Source organism: Pongo pygmaeus, chromosome 4, assembly GCF_028885625.2.
Source record: "Pongo pygmaeus isolate AG05252 chromosome 4, NHGRI_mPonPyg2-v2.0_pri, whole genome shotgun sequence".
Classification (NCBI taxonomy): domain Eukaryota; kingdom Metazoa; phylum Chordata; class Mammalia; order Primates; family Hominidae; genus Pongo; species Pongo pygmaeus.
The window spans coordinates 74,417,831-74,434,128 of NC_072377.2; the positions used below are offsets into that span (position 1 = coordinate 74,417,831).

Here is a 16,298-nt window from a genome sequence, read left to right on the forward strand (position 1 = left end):
AGAACATATTGTACCATAAAGTATGGTAATTCTCAAAGGATCATGGGGATGTGTCAAAATGACACAAGAGCCAGCCAAGGGGCTCCCACTGGCTAACTCTGGGATAATTTGAGCATCAAAATAATGACATATTATAGCAATTTCTTATAACCCATTAAATAGGAACCTATGAGCCCATACTAATATCAATTAATAGATAAATATTCCTCAGAAGTATTGACAACATAAAATAGAAATTACAAACAAAATATATTTTTTTTCCTGGATGACAGAGGGAGACTCCATCTCAAAAAATATAATAAAATAAACAAAAAGAATTTTTTAAGTCAAAAAATTAATAGACAAATAAATGAGAGCAGAGGGATGGGAAAGCTTTCCCTTAACAATAGGTCAACTAATAAATGTGGAAGAAATAATAGAAAGAATGATTATCTTTTTTTTTTTTTTTTAGGCTGGGTCTCACTCTGTCACCCAAACTGGAGTGCAGTGGCGCAATCATAGCTCACTGCAACCTCCAACTCCTGGGCTTAAGCAATCCTCCCACCTCAGCCTCCCAAGTAGCTGGGACTACAAGCACATGCCACTGCTCCTGGCTAATTTTTGTATTTTTTGTGGAGACAGGGTTTTGCCATATTGCCCAGGCTGGTCTCAAACTCCTGAGCTCAAGTGACTGCCCTCCTCAGCCTCCCAAAGTGCTGGGATTACAGGTGTGAGCTACCATGCCCAGCCAATGATTATCATTTGATAACCTTTACAGTAATAATCATTTTGGCGAAAGAACAAATAAAATGGTACTTACATAAATAGGTAAAGTCCAGGCAACATTGAGACCCCCATCTCTAAAAAAAAAATTAACTTAAATAATTAGCTGAGTGTGATGTGGTGGCTAGCACCTGTAGTCCCAGCTACTTGGGAGACTGAGGCAAGAGAATCGCTTGAGCCCAGGAGTTCAAAGCTGTAGTGAGCTATGATCTCACCACTGAATTCCAGCCTGGGTGACGTAGCAAGACCCTGTCTCAAAAAATAAATAAATAGGCTGGCCACGGTGGCTCACGCCTGTAATCCCAGCACTCTGGGAGGCCAAGGCGGGCAGATCACCTGAGGTCAGGAGTTCAAGACCAGCCTGACAAACATGGAGAAACCCCTACGAAAAATACAAAATTAGCCAGGCATGGTGGCACATGCCTGTAATCCCAGCTACTCGGGAAGCTGAGGCAGGAGAATCGCTTGAACCCAGGAGACAGGTTGCAGTGAGCCAAGATTCACCATTGCACTCCAGCCTGGGCAATAAGAGTGAAACTCTGTCTCAAAAAAATAAAAAATAAATAAATAAAATAAATGCATTATCAGTAACAATATTTTTATGTCGTCTCACAGTATCTCAAGACAAAAATACTTACTAACCTTACATTGCAAAATCTGGCAGACATCATCGTACCAAATGATGACAGTTAATTTCACCAGTGATGAGACAAATCAACATCATATGCCTTCTGAGATGATGCATTAAGAAGAACACAGCTGGCTGAGCTTGGTGGCTCATGCCTGTAATCCCAGCACTTTGGGAGGCCGAAGCAGGTGGATCACTTGAGGTCAGGAGTTAGAGACCAGCCTGGCCAACGTGGTGAAACCTCATCTCTACTAAAAATACAAAAATTAGCTGAGCATGGTGGCACAAGCCTGTAATCCCATCTACTCAGGAGGCTGAGACAGGAGAATCGTTTGAACCCAGGAGACGGAGGTTGCAGTGAGCTGAGATCGCACCACTGCACTCTAGCCTGGGCAACAGTGCGGGACTCCGTCTCAAAAAAAAAAAAAAGAACACAACATCACTTCTGCAGTATTTCTGCCAAAATGATTATCCTAAATCCAATCATGAGGAAACATCAAACACAATCTGATGGACTTTCTGCAAAATAACCGACCTGTCCTCTTCAAAATTCCAGGTCATGAAAGAAAGAAGAGACTAGGAACTGTTGCAGATAGAAGGAAACAAATGAGACACGGCAATTAAATGCAACACGTGATCCTGTATTGGATCCTGAATCTGTAAATAACTTTATTGGGAAAAATCAGTAAAATTTGAATGAAGTTTGTGGATTAGAAGGTGCTATGGTGGCCGGGCACGGTGGCTCATGCCTGTAATCCCAGCACTTTGGGAGGCTGAGGCAGGTGGATCATCTGAGGTCAGGAGTTTGAGACCAGCCTGGCCAACATGGTGAAACCCGGTCTCTACTAAAAATACAAAAAATTAGCCAGGCATGGTGGCAGGCACCTGTAATCCCAGCTACTTGGGAGGCTGAGGCAGGAGAATTGCTTGAACCTGGGAGAAGGAGGTTGCAGTGAGCTAAGATCATGCCATTGCACTCCAGCCCGGGCAAAAAGAGTGAAACTCCATCTCAAAAAAAAAAAAAAAAAAAAAAAAGAAAGTGCTATGGTATCAATGATAATTTCCCGATTTTCATGGGCATTCTGTGATTACATAGAAGAGTATCCTTATTTTTATGAAACAGACACTAAAGTATTTAGGGGTGATTGGCATCATGTCTGTAACTTATTCTCAGATGGTTCTGGAAAAAGAAATAATCTGTATCTATACAGAGAGAAAAAGAATAATAAGGCAGATATGGTAAGTTACTAACGATTAGGGAATCAGGTGGAGGGAACACAGGAGTTCTCTACAGTATTCTTGAAACTGTCTTAAGGTTTTTAATTATGCCCACTTTAATGGCTGTAAATTATTTCTTATAACTCTATTTTATAAATCCCCGGCATCTATTTAATTCAAGATCAGAATAAAATAAGAGCATGAAGGTAATGAGAAATAAGTCAGTCACGAAGAGAACTTATAAAGGTAAATAAGAGCTATTCACTAAATATACTAAGCCCTATGAATCCTAGGTTCAATTCTTTTTTTCTTTTTTTTCTTTTTTTTTTTTTTTTTTTGAGATGGAGTCTTGCTCTGTTGCCCAGGCTGGAGTGCAGTGGTGAGATCTCAGTTCACTGCAACCTCTGCCTCCTGGGTTCAAGCGATTCTCCTGCCTCAGCCTCCTGGATAGCTGGGACTACAGACGCACGCCACCATGCCCGGCTAATTTTTGTATTTTTAGTAGAGACAGGGTTTCACCATATTGGCCAGGCTGGTCTCGAACTCCTGACCTCGTGATCCGCCTGCCTCGACCTCCCAAAGTGCTGGGATTACAGGAGTGAGTCACCACACCCAGCCCTTGGGTTCTATTTTTTAATTACATATGAAATTTTAGTATTAAAGAGCCAGAAGGAGCTTGAAAAGTCTATTTCCTCAAAAGTCTTTTCGTCATATATGTTTACATTAGGATGAAGAATAGAAAGGGGCTGAGCACTGTGAGAAGCCAGGAAATGAGGTCCCATGAAGAGAGACATGTTTTCCAAGGAAAAGGACAAGGGAAGTCCACTCGCCATGGAAGAAAGTGCTACACGGCATGCTAGAAAGGCCGAGGACAGCAGAGGGACGGATGGAGGTGGGGGATACAGGTTGCTGCCAGGCAGTGGATGTGAGATGGGCCCCACCCTATTTTGTACCTCAGGCCTGCCAAGCCGGGATCCTTCTGCCCAGCCAGGCTCTGGGCAAGGAAGAGGGGTTCTGGGAGGCAGTCCCAAACTCGAAGGGTGAAGGAAGATGGCAGTGCCGAGGCTTTGGGAGGGGAGCCACAGGCAGGAATTGGAATTGGGGCCTGGTTTCCCCATGGCAGAGTTCATCCAGGTCCAGGATCTGCCCTCTCTTGGCATTGACTGGCCAAGCCAGTCCTGGGCCCGGAACCACGTGCCAGGAAACCCAACACTGTTCGGCCCCAGCCCGCAACTTCCAGCAGCTAGGAGCAAACAGGACTTGTGGAGGAGGCAGTGGATCTCCAGAGCCCAGCAGCAGGGAGGCTACTTCCCGGGAGAGGGCAGCGGCACAGGAGAAGGCCCGGCCGCCGACAGGGGTCCTACTCCACTCCGGGACCCTGCCCATCTGTGGCCATGCTCCCACCAGCAGCCTGTCACCTCCCATCCCTCCCGCTGGTGACAGGCACCGGGGTACCGTGCCCAGCCCCCGGGCACCTCCCCAGGGCTGCCATGTGGCAGAGGAAGCCGGTGAACTGACGCTCGGCTGCAGCCAGGCAGGCCTAAGCTCTGTTGCCCCGCCGCATCCCAGCTACACCCGCAGGCCTGGATGCCAACCAGCTGGCGTCGGTGCCCGCGGTGCCTTCCAGCTCCTTCCTGTCCTAGAGGAGCTGCATCTGTCCTGTAATATCCTCGCCCGCCTCTTAGGGGCAGCCTTCTCGGTCCTGACGGGCACGGTGCACCACCTCGACCTCTCTGAAAAGCTGGCCTGGGTGCCCGTGGAGGCCTTCGTGGGGCTGCAGATCCAAGTGAACCAATCCGCCAACCCGTGAAACTGGGACTATGCCCTCCAGGGAGTGCTCAGGCTGGTGAGGCTGGCGCCGGGCACCAGGACAGGCATCCTGTGTGACCCCAGAACCCGACCAGACCTCGGTGGGGCGGGAGCTTCTGCTGCTGGCAGGGAAGGAAGAGCTGTGTGGGGTGGGGCATGGCCCAGCGGAGCACCAAGGTGGCCCCTGCCGTTGGGGGGTGGCTGACCTGGTGCATTATGTGTGGCAGAACCGAGATGAAACCTGGCGCACCCTCAAGCGTCCCCTGCTGCCAGTGCATCCGGAGGACGACTCCAACCTTAGCACAGTGGTCCGATAACCAAGGGTGTTCCTGGGGCCACACCACACACTCCTCCTCCTGCGCCCTCTCCCTTCCTCTGACCACCCACCTTGTCCCTTCCTCTGACCCCCTCGGCTTCCTGTGCAGCCTCATCCCAGCCCCCTAAATACCTGTCCTCTCTCCTCTCTGTCTCTCTCTCTCTCTCACACACACACACACACACACACACACACACACCCCATCTCTGGTGCCTGGATTTATCTGGTGCTCCAACTTACTTAAAAAATGGGAAGGACTTTGGATAGAAAAGAGGGAGGGACCCTAGATGAAAGGTTGTGGAGGCGTCAAGGAAAATATACAACTTGAAATGTCTGGGCAGTGGCAAGACCAGCCTCAGGGCTGGAAGAGAGGATGCAAAGAGGGACGGGGAGGTGGTGAGACCAAGCTGCAGGTGGGGTCCAAAGTCGGGGTGTGGCCAGATTTAAAAGGACACTGTGGGCTCTGCCTCTCTTCTCCCTTTGCCTCTACTGAAAGACTCCTCCTTGCTTCTTGCCTCTGTCTTGCCCACAGGCCCCTCTTCCTGCACTCTGTTGGAGACCTCCCATCTCAGACTCCCTGCTTCCTTCTCCAGACACTCCTTATCTCTCTGCGCCCTCCTTTTTGCACTGACAGAGTTCCTGAGCTCCTTCCTGTGTGGAAAATGTGGTCTCCTCTATGACTGAGGTGGGGACGGGTAACTGGAGAGAGCTGGGGGAAGGGGGTAGACGCCAGAACATCACTGGAGAAATCAATAAAGTCACCTTTATGAAGAAGGAAGAAAGGATCAAGAATAAAGTACTATGGGCCAGGCGCGGTGGCTCACACCTGTAATCCCAGCACTTTGGGAGGTTGAGGCAGGCAGATCACCTGAGGCCAGGAGTTTGAGATCAGCCAGGCCAACATGGCAAAACTCCATCTCTACTAAAAATACAAAAATTAATCAGGCTTAGGGGCACGCGCCTGTAATCCCAACTACTCAGGAGGCTGAGGCAGGAGAATCGCCACAACCCAGGAGGCAGAGGTTGCAGTGAGGCGAGACTGTGCCACTGCACTCCAGCCTGGGCAACAAAGAGAGAGTCCATCTCAAAAAAAAAAAAAAAAAAAAGAATAAAGTACTATGATCTCAAGAGGATTATGTATCAGAGTTTTTCTGGAGTTCATGTATATAAGTTTCATTTTATTTCAATTCTTTATAAAACAAATCAAGCAAAAAAAGTCTAGAAAAGACATTATGGGCCGGGCACTGTGGCTCACGCCTGTAATCCCAGCACTTTGGGAGGCCGAGACAGGTGGATCACCTGAGGTCAGGAGTTCAAGACCAGCCTGACCAACATGGAGAAACCCGTCTTTACTAAAAATACAAAAAATTAGCCGGGCATGGTGGTGCATGCCTATAATCCCAGCTACTTGGGAGGCTGAGGCAGGAGATTCACTTGAACCTGGGAGACAGAGGTTGCGGTGAGCCGAGATCTCTCTACTGCACTCCAGCCTGGGCGACAAGAGTGAAACTCCGTCTCATAGAAAAAGAAAGAAAGAAAATACATTAGGTAGGCCGGGTGCGGTGGCTCATGCCTGCAATCCCAGCACTTTGGGAGGCTGAGACGGGCAGATCACGAGGTCAGGAGATCGAGACCATCCTGGCTAACACGGTGAAACCCCATCGCTACTAAAAATACAAAAAATTAGCCGGGCGTGGTGGCGGGCACCTGTAGTCCCAGCTACTCAGGAGGCTGAGGCAGGAGAATGGCGTGCCCCCGGGAGGCGGAGCTTGCAGTGAGCTGAGATTGAGCCACTGCACTCCAGCCTGGACGACAGAGCAAGACTCCGTCTCAAAAAAAAAAAAAAAAGAAAGAAGGAAAATACATTAGGCAATATAATGAACACCCACTCAGTCTAAAATAAAACATTTCTAAACACAATAGACTCCCCTCCCTACCACATTCCCAGTACAATATCTTTAATTTAGCATTTGTCATTCTCTTTTATGTATTTACACTTTTACTGCACAAGTATCTATTTCTTAACAAAAGACAGTATTGTTTGGCATGATTTCTGACTTTACAGAAATTGTATAATACTGTATATGTCCTTCCAAGCTTATTTTTCTCACTCAAGTTTTCTTTAGTGGGAAGGGGGGGTTTGTTCGTTTGCTTTCTGAAAATTCCTAAGTCTTATCACTCAAGTTTAATATTTATTTAGCTTAATACACATAATTTTAATTCACTCATTTTATCTGCTATATAGTGTTCCATGATATGAATATATAATTTTTCATCGTGTATCATACTGATGAGCATTTTTTTTTTTTTTTTTTTAGACAGAGTCTCGCTCTGTCACCCAGGCTGGAGTGCAGTGGTGAGATCTCAGCTCACTGCAAGCTCCACCTCCTGGGTTCATGCCATTCTCCTGCCTCAGCCTCCCGAGTAGCTGGGACTACAGGCACCTGCCACCACACCCAGCTAACTTTTTGCATTTTTAGTAGAGACGGGGATTCACCATGTTAGCCAGGACGGTCTCAATCTCCTGACCTCATGATCCGCCCGCCTCGGCCTCCCAAAGTGCTGGGATTACAGGCGTGAGCCACCACGCCCGGCCTTGATGAGCATTTAAATTGTTACCCCATCTATTCTATTACCATCAATGCCAAAATGAACCCCAAATCTGACTCCTTGTGTTGATATGCAAGTATTTCTCTAGGCCAGTGGCCCTCAAATTTTAGAAAGCATCAGAATCACCTGAGAGTTTTATTAAACAATAGACTGTTGAATCCTGCCCCCAGAGTTTCTAATTCATTTCTAACAAGTCCTTAAGCGATGTTGATGCTGTAGGCCTGAAGAACGCACTTTAGAACAACTGCCCTAGGATGTTCATCCTGGAGTAAAATTGCTATCAAATAATTGTGCATCTTCAACTTTACTAAATGATGCCAAATTGCTCTGCAAAGGAATTTTAATGATGTGCTCTCCCAAAGAAGTCAGTTCGCTTTCTCATGTCTGAAACCACCTTTGCACAATTGTGACTGAGACAGTGAAAGAGATCTAACTTAATCGACTTCATCTTGCTTCTAACCTCCAGGCTGTCCTTGTTCATTCCTGGGCATAAGCTGAACTAACTTTGGGAGAAACTTAGTTTATAGTTTATAGTTTGGAACAAGGACCATAACAGCCCTTTCCCAAAGCAGACCTCCTTCTTGCCTGGGGACTAGACTGCCTTTGTAAGACTAACATTAGCCACAAGATTAGAAATTATGGTTTAGGGGTCATGCAGCTGGAGGCTGAAAGATTCTAAGATTCTGACCCTCCCTAAACTGCTCCTAAGATCAGTACTTGCGATATTTTGCAGACCCTGCACTTGATGGATCAGCTGGCACCACCCAGATCAATAAACTGGCTCATCTGATCTTGTGGCCCCCACCCAGAAACTGACTCAGCTCCAGATGACAGCTTTGACTCCTTATGATTTCATCCTTGACCAATCAGCACTCCTGGCTTACTGGCTTCCCCCCACCAAGTTGTCCTTAAAAACTCTGCTCCTCAAATGCTCAGGAAGACAGCTTTGAATTAATAATAAAACTCCAGTCTCTCGCACAACCAGTTCTGCCTAAATTACTCTTTCTCTATTGCAATTGCCCTGTCTTGAGAAATTGGCTCTGTCTAGGCAGTGGGCAAAGTCCACGCCACATTTGATGTCATAACACTTCAAAAGTGTTGCCAATCCAAAGAATACGGAATTGTATTTCACTGTGGTTTCCATTTGAAGTTCCCTGTTACTAATGGGATTGAGCATCTTTTTATATGGCTGAAGCCATTCAGGCTAAATTATACTGTCTCTTAACTGTTCATTCCTTTGCCTATTTGCTATTAGGGTGTTTGACTTTAATTTATTTCAAAAGACAAAATTACAGGCTGGGCACAGTGGCTCAGGCCTGTAATCCTAGCACTTTGGGAGGCCAAGGCAGGTGGGTAACCTGAGGTCAGTTTAATACCAGGCTGGCCAACCTAGTGAAACCCCGTATCTACTAAAAATACAAAAATTAGCCAAGTGTGGTGGCAGGTGCCTATATTCCCAGCTACCTGGAAGCCTGAGGCAAGAGAATTGCTTGAACCTGGCAGGAGCAGAAGTTACAGTGAGCCGAGATCGCACCACTTCACTCCAGCCCGGGTAACAGAGTGAAACTCCATCTCAAAACAAACCAAAAAAAAGACAAAATTACAACAAATTTAGTTTAAAAATCCAATTGGCTTTTATTTGTGATTGTAGAATCAGGCAACACCTCACTGTATGAAATAGAATGGGTGTTCTGGTAGACAGAGCAGAGGAGATTGGCTTTGTAGGCCAAAAAAGGCTGAAGAAAACAGAAACAGAGACCAAAAGGTAAATTGGCCATTTCATAATTACTTTCCTTCTAGGGTTAAAAACAGAGGGGACTGGCCGGGTGCAGTGGCTCACCCCTGTAATCCCAGCACTTTGGGAGGCTACGGTGGGTGGATCACAATGTCAGGAGATCGAGACCAAACTGGCCAACATGGTAAAACCCCGTCTCTACTAAAAATACAAAAATTAGCTGGGCATGGTGGCACACGCCTGTAGTCCCAGCTACTCGGGAGGCTGAGGCAGGAGAATTGCTTGAACCCAGGAGGTGGAGGTTGCAGTGAGCTGAGATCATGCCACTGCTGCCACTGCATTCCAGCCTGGGCAACAGAGCGAGACTCAGTCTCAAAAAAAAAAAAAACAGAGGGGACTTCCTTATTATGCTGACTCAGGTTGACTGGAATCTCCCGTGTTTTAGAAAACTGGCCCATTTCAAAGTTTGGTTTGATTACGTGGCACTTAGCGTAAGTGACTCCATTCTGGTTTGGGCTGCTGGGGCCTAGGGCAGGAGGCTATCCCAAAACAATGGCCTCCTATAAACCTTACTCAACACTTACATAGTTATAGTTACTAAACCATCATCTTTGGAACATAATGAGGAAAGGTTGGGTGCAGTGACTCACACCTGTAAGCGCAGCACTTTGAGAGGCTGAGGCAGGTGGGTCACCTGAGGTCAAGAGTTCGAGACCAGCCTGGCCAACATGGTGAAACCCTGTCTTTACTAAAAATACAAAAATTAGCCATGCGTGGTGGTACCTGCCTGTAATCCCAGCTACTTGGGAGGCTGAGGCAGGAGGATTGCTTGAACCCAGGAGGCAGAGGTTGCAATGAGCCTAGATTGTGCCATTGTACTCCAGCCTGGGCTTCAGAGAGAGACTGTCTCAAAAAAAAAAAAGAAAGAAAAAAGAAAAAAAGAACATAATGAGGAAAATGCATGTCTAGCACATTTTTCAGAAAATTCAAGATATACATTTATACTGAATTTACTATAATACAGAAATTTTTGTGTTCTGTTAACCTAAAAGGGCAAAGCTGAGGCAAACTTTAGAGAATTAATTTGGGCCAAGGTTGAGGACTGCAGCATGGGACATACTTCCAGCTTGCTTTGGAGAGTACTCTGGGAAACAAAGGACAGGCTCAAACCCACGTTATCAGGAGGGTGCAATTACTAAAGTTGTTTGTCAGGAAGTCTCCTTGGTTTACAGAAATAACATTGGTTAGCGATCGACTATCCATTGTTGAACTACAGTCTAGCGCCCCACATAGCAAGTGGCTTCAAGAGGGGAGTGACTGCTGTTACAGTTTAAATGCCTCTCTGGGCCTGGATAATTTAAAGAGGCTTGCCTTCCTCAGATTAAAAGATGTTTTTTTCTTTCTCAGTTATAGTAGGAGAAAAAAGAATACAAAATTATACATGTACCACAATATACAAACTAAAATTCCAAAACACTATCCTTAGAAAACAGACTAAAAGGAAATATACTATTATTGCATGAGCAGTTTAGAGATAGATTTCTTATTTTATGGCTTTAAGTGTGTATACTTTCTTCCAATTTTTTATATTTTCAGTTCTTTTATAAAATAATGCAGTTTCATATTCCATGGAGATTCAGTGTCAAGCCAATACAAAAAACAAAAATCATGTATGCAATATTACCCCAAACATCCCTTAAATTGGGCCGTCTCAGCCAGGCACAGTGGCTCATGCCTGTAATCCCAGCACTTTGGGAGTCCAAGGCAGGCAGATCACCTGAGGTCAGGAGTTCTAGACCAGCCTGGACAAAATGGCAAAACCCCGTGTCTACTAAAAATACAAAATTAGCTGGTGGTGCAGGCCTGTAATCCCAGCTACTCGGGAGGCTGAGGCAGGAGAATCGCTTGAACCCAGGAGGTGGAGGTTGCAGTGAGCCCAGATTGCACTACTACACTCCAGCCTGGGCAACAGAGCCAGACTCCATCTCAAAAAAAAAAAAAAAAAAAAAAAAAATTGAGCCATCTTTCAGAAAGTCCAATAGTGATTTAATAAATGTTCAGGGTAATTTTGCAACATGGCCTATTTTTTTCCCCTATCATTGGAATTGTTGCTATTTGTTTGATTGAGCACCAGACAGAACAATAGAAAAGCAACTATCTACATGTATTTCTTTTTAGACTCACACTTAACTCTGGTAAGATGATGTTATCAGAGGCACCCAGGAACTAGGACCAACAAACTAGGGACCAAGGAAAAGCAGATTTACACATCCCATCTCATGCTCAGCCTACAGTTCACTGAGAGGAATGTTAGGTAGAATCATGCACCATTTACATTGCCACTTTCTCCCTCTCTTATTTTTGTGGGGTTGAGTTAATATGGTTGAGTTTGCATATGGTAAATTTGTATGTGATGAGACTCCTTTGTACATAATTCATTTATAATAGAAAAAAACCTCTTTTTTAGAAGGAACAGATTTCTTGAATATATAAAGATCTACACACTTTCTGTTTTCATCATTCATTTACTCTTTCAGCAAGTATTGTATCTGCAATTTTTTTTTTTGAGATGAAGTCTCACTCTGTTGCCCAGGTTGGAGTACAGTGGTGTGATTTTGGCTCACTGCAACCTCCACCTCCCAGGTTCAAGTGATTCCCTAGCCTCAGCCTCCTGAGCAGCTGGGATTAGAGGCCTGCACCACCATGCCATGCTAATTTTGTACTTTTAGTAGAGATGGGGTTTCACCATGTTGGCCAGCTTGGTCTCAAACTCCTGACCTCCAGGGATCCACCCGCCTCAGCCTCCCAAAGTGCTGAGATTACACGCATGAGCTATCAGGCCCAGCAATTTTTAATAGAGGAGATAGAAGGAAGAAGTAAAATAGTCTCTGTCCCTACTCTCATGGAGCATAATCAACTGATCTATCAGTAAAATGAATAAAAAACTACCCTGTGATAAAGAAGAAGTACACAGTAGCTTAATAACATATAAAAGTAATATTTTATCTTCATTGAGGGTTTTAGAAAGGCTCCCTGAGAAAGTGATTACCGAGCTGGGTGAGAAGTGTGGTGGATACTGTGATGTGTGACCAGCAGTGGTGCTGGAGCCAGATCATATTGCCTCATGGGTGCCAATAGTTGAATTGTTAGGAATTTTGAGACAGGTTTTAAACAACCGTTATTAAATATTATGTAAGGTTATATTAAAAACACAAATCAATAATGCTCAAAAATCATCACTTCCTAATTATTTTTTACTACACTTTACTATTATCTATGCTTTCGAGGTTATCTATTGTGCATCTTTTCCCAATTCCACATTCACTGATATCACAGTTGGTAGCTTGAAACTGGCCATGGTGGGGGTATGTACACCATGGAAATTGGCAAACACTATAAAATGGGGCTTTTTCTCCCAAAGAGCTGGTTGTTAAACGCTTACCAACATACTACTGAGACAGCCAAGTGTAAAGAGGCTCCTGGAGAAACTCTGACCAGCCTATGCACACTGGAGTAGAGCCACAGAAGTTCACACCCTTTACAACAGGAGGAGCCTGGCCCCTCCTCCTCCTGGGTGGAACCTGGGATTCAATCTGTAAGGTGGGAAGCCTATATACTAGCAGGAGTCTCCCTCTGCTGAGAGTCCCTGTTTCTGTTTTTTTTTTCTTTGTGACCAATGAATTCTACTTTTCTCAGTGTCTGCAAGCCTAACCTTTCATGGTCATGTGACAAGAATCTTGTTTTTAGCTGAACTAAGAAGGAAGTCCTACAACACTACTGTGCACAACCCAAATCCTCCTTCAAAGAAAGATCTCTTGCCCTGCGGGGAATGTGGTCAGCAGATGATCTTTCGCTATAGGTACCTTTAGAGATTCCTTACGTGCAAAGAATCATCCTTCCAAGGTTGATGTACATCTCATGAATGACTGAAGTGGGAGTATAAAGGTCCAGTCATTTCAACCGAATGTAAGATACCTGAAATCATTTTAGCTCCAAAGTTCTCCATGAGGCTTTTGTTGGACTGTGCTACTTCTTGACTTCTCCCTCTGCCAAAATATGCTTTCTTTCCCTCTCTTTCCCAGTTGTTGGTCCCAAAAGTACCCTTTTCCGCACTAAACTCCATGTGAGTCTGCTTCTGGAGAACTCAACCTGCAAGAAAAAGGATAAGGAGGGTGTTAATGAGAAAATGTTACCGTAGGGAGTGTTAAAAGAAAGGCTTTAGCCAAATTAAATTCAGAAGAATTTAATTGAGCAAAGAACGATTCATGAATTGTGCTGCCTCCCGAGCCAGAGTAGGCTCAGAGACTCCAGCACAGCCACGTGGTGGAAGATTTATGGACAGAAAATGGAAAGTGGCACACAGAAAACGGAAGTGAGGCACAGAAAAAGCCAAATTGGTTACAGCTCGGTGTTTGCCTTATTTGAACACAGTTTGAACAGTTGGCCACCTTTGACTGGTCAAAACTTGGCACAAGAGTAGGTTACAATCTGTTTACAACTAACTCCGTTTGGGTAATAGTTCGTGATGTACAGAGAAACTTTTAGGCTGACCTTAAAATATGTAAGGAGGCAGCTTTAGGCTAAACTTGATTTAACAGGAGTGTTCTAGGGCATGGAAAACTATCTGAACAATGTCTTGTATTGGAAGACAAAATAGCACAATTGAGGAAAGTACTAAAGGGCTAGTGGAACCCAGAGAGCAGGAAACAGTTTAATGTGAAATGAAACTGAAAAGGTAATTTGGGGCAAAACCATGTAGGATGTTATTGGCCATGATAATGATTTGAGTTTGTCAAAAGGATAATGGAAAGCTACCGGAAGGCTGGGGTGGAGTGTTATGCGGCAGGCAATGCATTGTAAGATTTGCATTTGGAAATATTACTATTACTATGGCAGAATGTGGAGAATAGACTGGATTTAAAGAAAGTGTAAACTTGGAAGGTTAGCTAGGAGATGACTGTAGTGGAAAAGATCATGGCAGCCTAGACTTGATAGTGATGGAGATGAAAATTTTGGGATTGATTTGAGAAACACTTAGAAGGTAAAAAATGATGCAACCTGGTAATAGATTACAAGAAAGGGGAGGTGTTAAGGATAATAACTAAGTTTTTGGCTCTCCTTCTCCCTCTCCCTCTCCCTCTCCCTCTCCCTCTCCCTCTCTGTCTCCCCTTTCTTCAGTCTCCTTCTCCTTCTTTTTTCGGTCTCCCTCTGTTGTCAAAGCTGGACTGTACTGCCGTGATCTCGGCTCGCTGCAACCTCCCTGCCTCGGGCTCCTGTGATTCTCCTGCCTCGGCCTGCCGAGTGCCTGGGATTACAGGCGTGCACCGCCACGCCTGACTGGTTTTTGTATTTTTGGTGGAGACGGGGTTTCGCCGTGTTGACCGGGCTGGTCTCCAGCTCCTGGCCTCCAGTGATCTGCCCGCTTCGGCCTCCGGAGGTGCTGGGATTGCAGACGGAGTCTCGCTCACTCAATGCTCAATGTTGCCCAGGCTGGAGTGCAGTGGCATGATCTCGGCTCGCTACAACCTCCACCTCCCAGCCGCCTGCCTTGGCCTCCTGAAGTGCTAAGATTACAGCCTCTGCCCCACCGCCACCCCGTCTAGGAAGTGAGGAACGTCTCTGCCTGGCCGCCCATCGTCTGGGATGTGAGGAGGCCATCTGCCCAGCCACCCCATCTGGGAAGGGAGGAGCACCTCTGCCCGGTCGCCCCGTCTGGGAAGTGAGGAGCGCCTCTGCCCGGCTGCCCCGTCTGGGAGGTGAGGAGCGCCTCTGCCCGGCCGCCCTGTCTGGGAGGTGTACCCAACAGCTCCGAAGAGACAGCGACCATCGGGAGCGGGCCATGAGGACGATGGCGGTTTTGTTGAAAAGAAGGGGGGGAAGTGTGGGGAAAGGAAGGAGAGATCAGATTGTTGCTGTGTCTGTGTAGAAAGAGGTGGGCATAGGAGACTCCATTTTGTTCTGACTAGGAGAAATTCTTCTGCCTTGGGATGCTGTTGATCTATGACCTTTTCCCCCAGCCCCGTGCTCTCTGAAACATGTGCTGTGTCAACTCAGGGTTAAATGGATTAAGGGCGGTGCAAGATGTGCTTTGTTAAACAGATGCTTGAAGGCAGCATGCTCTTTAAGAGTCATCACCACTCCCTAATCTCAAGTACCCACGGGCACAAACACTGCAGAAGGCCGCAGGGTCCTCTGCCTAGGAAAACCAGAGACCTTTGTTCATGTGTTTATCTCCTGACCTTCTCTCCACTATTATCCTATGACCCTGCCATATCCCCCTCTCCGAGAAACACCCAAGAATGATCAATAAATACTTCACTAAAAAAAAAGTAAAAAAAATAAAATAAAATAAATAACTAAGTTTTTGATTTGCTAAACTGGATAAATGGCACCATCCAATGAGATAGAAGAGGGTTAGGTTTGGAGGAAAGATCATAAGTTTATTTTAGGACACAAAGAACTCGAGTTTCCTTTGAGACAATCAAATGCAGTATTCTGGAAGCCAAGGAAAGAGAATGTTTCAAGCAGGACAGAGAGATCAATTATGTTGAAAGCTGTACAGAAATGAGATAATACACAGCTGAAAGTAGGTAGGCCCCTTATCTACGGTTTTGCTTTCCACAATTTCAGTTACCTGTGATCAACCACAGTCTGAAAATATTAAATGACAAATTCCAGAAATAAACAATTCATAAGAGTTTTTTTCGTTTTTGGTTTGTTGGTTTGTTTGTTTTTGAGACAGAGTCTTGCTCTGTCACCCAGGCTGGAGTGCAACGGCACGATCTTGGCTCACTGCAACCTCCACCTCCAGGGTTCAAGCAATTCTCCTGCCTCAGCCTCCCAAGTAGCTGGGATTACAGGTGCTTGCCACCACACCTGGCTAATTTTTTCTTTTTTTTTTTTTGAGATGGAGTTTTGCCCTTGCTGCCCAGGCTGGAGTGCAATGGCACGATCTCGGCTCACCACAACCTCAGCCTCGTGGGTTCAAGCAATTCTCCTGTCTCAGCCCCCGAGTAGCTGGGATTACAGGCATGTGCCACTACGCCTGGCTAATTTTGTATTTTTAGTAGAGACAGGGTTTCTCCATGTTGGTCAGGCTGGTCTTGAACCCCCAACTCAGGTGATCCACCCTTCTCGGCCTCCCAAAGTGCTGCGATTACAGGTGTAAGCCACTGTGCCTGGCCTGTTTTTGTTTTTTGTTTTTTTTTTTAAGACAGAGT

General features: G+C 45.7%; 1 pseudogene; it reads left to right on the forward strand.

Moving 5' to 3' along the window:
• The first annotated feature begins 3,439 nt into the window (after window positions 1–3,439).
• On the forward strand, window positions 3,440–4,734 carry LOC129036188 (leucine-rich repeat-containing protein 3C-like; annotated as a pseudogene).
• The last annotated feature ends 11,564 nt before the right edge of the window (window positions 4,735–16,298 follow it).